Genomic DNA, 4,440 nt, shown 5'->3' with positions numbered 1-4,440 from the left:
CATTGATCATCAGATCATGGGGCTTTGGTGAACTCCAGTTCGCAACCCGCCTCGGCCACTGAGTCAGGCCGTTGTGTCCTTGGGCAAGACACTCTACCCAAATCTGCTCCTGTGGGTTATGTCCACAGTAATGATTCTTACATGTCTAATATGTGTCATGTGTAATTGTAAAGTGCTTTGAGCACCTGCAATGTGATGCATTATTATTATTATGAATTACCTTTACCCTACCTTTAATACCCCAATAAGCTGACTTTAGCTGGCTGCTAAACCCTAGCTCTAGCCAGCTTAGCTTAGTGGTGACGTGAAGTCATGTGATCACGCTGTAGTTCCTTTATAGTCTAACGTTAGCTTATTATTTCAGTCAATTGCATTTATGCTTCAAAAATCATAGAGTGGTGTTATTATGCGAAAACGTGTAAGTTACATAAATGTTTGTTTTTCCGGCAATTGTCTGTCGTCGGGGGAGCCCTTGAAATGTTAACTTTCAGGTCGGCAACAAAAAAGTATGTAATCTTTGCTCGACTCTATGCAGGCTGGTTGTTCCATCACTTTGGCAGATATATCTGTTTGACCTTAAACCACTGTGTGAATCAACAAAAATGAATAACAACCAGAAACATCAGAGCAAAGTTTGCCTAATTTAAAATACAAACTCGGATCTGACTACCTTTTGCAAGAAGCTTTGATCATAAACATCTTATTTGATCTTGTTTTTAACCAATATCTTGCTTTTTCTTCCTTTTAAAATGCACATATTGACTCGAGGACAGGTGGACTCTTGCAGCTCAGAGACACAGAGGTGCTAAATGAATCAAGAGGTTAACCTCGGGCGTTTCAGCTGCTGGTGGCTTCTGCCTTGCCCACTCTCCATTAATATAGCATTACCTCAGAGACATTAATAGCCAGCCACTAGCCTTTCTTTATGTGCACAGAGCTTCAGATCAATATTTTATGAACAATAAAACATCAAGAAAGAGCCAATGCATCCTAATGTTCTCATGCTGGTGAACAAAAATGGAAATCCACATGGTCCTTCCTCAATCAGACACGAATGTGTTGAAATGTAGTTATCTGTTAATAGAAATAAGACTAGTCTCGATACTTTGGTGATTCCCTGACTTTTCGGTTTTGAGCGAAATCTGTCAACAACTAGCCTATTGGACACAGTCTTGTTTTCAGAGGCGAATTGTGGACGATTCAGGACCTTTGGAACGAACTGGGCAAAGAAAGTAAAAAGACACTTATTCGTGGCCTTTTTTTTTTAAACGTATTCTTTATTAGTTATTTTTTCATATTCCCCTTTACATCCAATAGCACTCCAATTTAGATGAAACGTTTCTTTAACAAGGGGTCACAACACGTTTAAGGTCTCAAATCCAGAAAAATCAACATGAGAATATGAAAAACAAAATGTATAGAGATCAAATCAATAATAACACTGAGAACGTAAATAACACAGGTATGTATAATATAAGGTCATCCTACATATTACAGTAACACAGTCCAATATAATAATAATAATACATTACATTTATAAAGCGCTTCTCCTGGTGCTCAAAGCGCTTACAAGCAAGTCAAAAAAATATATATACTTAGTGTTAGTAAAATATCACTCGACACCGGGATGAGAATCAATAGTCAGGGACTAATTTACTCTTGCAAGAAGGAGCAGAGTTAAGTTACATACAAAGGATACGGTTCAGCTCACAGGTGTGCTGCTCGAAGGATCAGGAAGTAACATCAAGCTTAGTGTAAAGTCAGGAGGTACCAAACAGTGTCGTGATTCGGTTTGGCGTCATCAGGCGTCGGGACATTTCTGGAAAGGCAGTGTTGCTCTTTGCCCCTGAAAGAGAAGTTGGTATCAACAACATGAATTATGCCCTGCCTTCTCCTATCTACGGAGAGGCAGCTGCGAGGTCACACAGTGCAAGGTCACACCGTGCAAAGCGACACACAGTATCATGCCCATCAGAAAACCCATAACAAAGAAGACACCTTGTATTTCCTCCAACACTTATGGAACATATCCATATACCAGAACACATCTCAGAACATTCAAAAATCCTAATTAAAAAAATTCCATATTATATTATTTTGGGGCGTCCAATTCCTTTTTGTATGCAGTCTTTATAATCCTTCCATTATTAATCCCAGTTTCCTCCGATTACCTCCACCAATGGTCATGGCCTTTTAAAAAATGTTTTAATCCTCAAGCAAAGGAGGAACCAGATCAAACCTTTCCGTGTCCTGTTCTATTAATTTCCCCTCCATTCTCTCCAAAATCGCCTCCCATAGGTCACACTCCCCCTCCTCCGATGCTGAGTGTGCTGTCCCGCCCAGTATTTGGGTCTCAGTGGGATTGTCAAATCGGTAGATGAGATATAGCTCGAGCATCGTGGAAATGAGAAATCATCCTGTTGTGGGGACGTTATGGTTTACAGCACATTGGATGTTGTCCCATGGGTCTACTCTGCTCCCAGCCACAGACCCTGCTTTAGCTCTCCGCCCATCCCCCTCTCAATGGAAACCCCCATAACTACGTCCTTCAGTGACAGAGAAAACTGACAGAAGAGGTTGAATACACTGTTTAAAGGTCACCTATTATGCAAAATACACTTCTTCACTTCATGTCTCTTCTACATCAACATGTGTCCCCTCTTCTTTATGTCTCTTCTACATCAACATGTGTCCCCTCTTCTTCATGTCTCTTCTAGATCAACATGTGTCCCCTCTTCTTCATGTCTCTTCTAGATCAACATATGTCCCCTCTTCTTCATGTCTCTTCTAGATCAACATGTGTCCCCTCTTCTTCATGTCTCTTCTAGATCAACATGTGTCACCTCTTCCTCATGTCTCTTCTAGATCAACATATGTCCCCTCTTCTTCATGTCTCTTCTAGATCAACATGTGTCCCCTCTTCTTCATGTCTCTTCTAGATCAACATGTGTCCCCTCTTCTTCATGTCTCTTCTACATCAACATGTGTCCCCTCTTCTTCATGTCTCTTCTACATCAACATGTGTCCCCTCTGTGGAAAGAGACTCTGAAATAACGATGTTTTGTCTTGTGTAACCATTAGCCAATCAGCAACCAAGGTAACCCCCCCCCCCCCCCCCCCCCCCCACCATATCACCTGAATCTCCTCCTAGAGCACCATTGAGTTCTTTGTAACCAAATGTCTCTCAGAGGGGCGTGGGGAGGGGCTCCTTATTTTCATCTAAAGTAACAGACAGAGAATCAGCACTTTGGAAACAGGGCTGAAACAGAGGGGATTATGGGTAATGCTCCAATGATCTGTTTGGTGTTTCAGCCAATCAGAGACAGGCTCTGTATATCTGAGACCTGTAATATATTGATGAAAAACAGTATAATAGGAGACCTTTAAGATGGAGGTTGGATCTTGGGGACATATTGCTGAGCTTTGTGAATGTGTTATCATCACAGAAGGAAACATTGCCTTTGCATGCACAGAAAATACATTTAGTCAACGGGATGGAAGTTATGTGCATTAACGCATTAACTCGTTCATGCACAATCATACGTCCTGTAACGCTGGCTTACAGGGAATGTGCGTCGCTTGCATGCATGAATACCAAGATCGACAGTTCCCTCGGTACAGTCGGACTCCTTCCCTTGTCCTAAACTGCCCACTGGCAATGCACACACCTCATTTAAATAATTCAGATGATCAATTCAGAGTCAATAAAACATCAGAGGGGCATTCATGCGAGGACTTCTGCTAAAGCGATCAAGTTTGGGACGAAAAGCTGAAAGCACAAATGTAGTCAGAGTAAAATGAGCTAAGGATGCTTAACCTAAGTCCATTATTGCAGCAAAATGTATAAATTACTTTAGTTGGAGAACATATATTGACCAGAATTTATTGAATTATATGTTAATATCGTCATTTTATGCAACTTATGTAATACATGATGAGCATATTAATGCAAGTACAGCATTTCAAAGGGCAGTAAACTTCATTCTTAAAAATATGCAGACATTGGAATTGCAAAAATATTAAATATCCTAAATATATTCAACATATAATGGAACAAAACAACAAAACCAAGAAAAAAATTAAATGGCTGTTTAATATTGCATCATATTGGCTTAAATATTAGTTACATTTTAAAAGGAAACGGCCAATATCGAGCTTCACATTTAATCTACAGGCATGCCACGTGACATGACACCACAGTTAAATTAAACAGCCACACGCAATCTTTAAAAACAAACAGTCCAGACTGCAGAACTCAAAATGTGCACTATTCTCCAATTTTGGCCCATCATTAAAACACACAGATGCACGCATTACTCCCTTTTTACAACCACACATAATTCCCGCTTAGCTCTCCAAACACAACCCCCCAGGCTCACACACACACACACACACACACACACACACACACACACACACACACACACACACACACACACA

This window comes from Notothenia rossii, assembly GCF_949606895.1.
Source record: "Notothenia rossii genome assembly, chromosome: 8".
In the NCBI taxonomy this organism is placed as follows: domain Eukaryota; kingdom Metazoa; phylum Chordata; class Actinopteri; order Perciformes; family Nototheniidae; genus Notothenia; species Notothenia rossii.
This window is presented reverse-complemented; position numbering follows the sequence as displayed.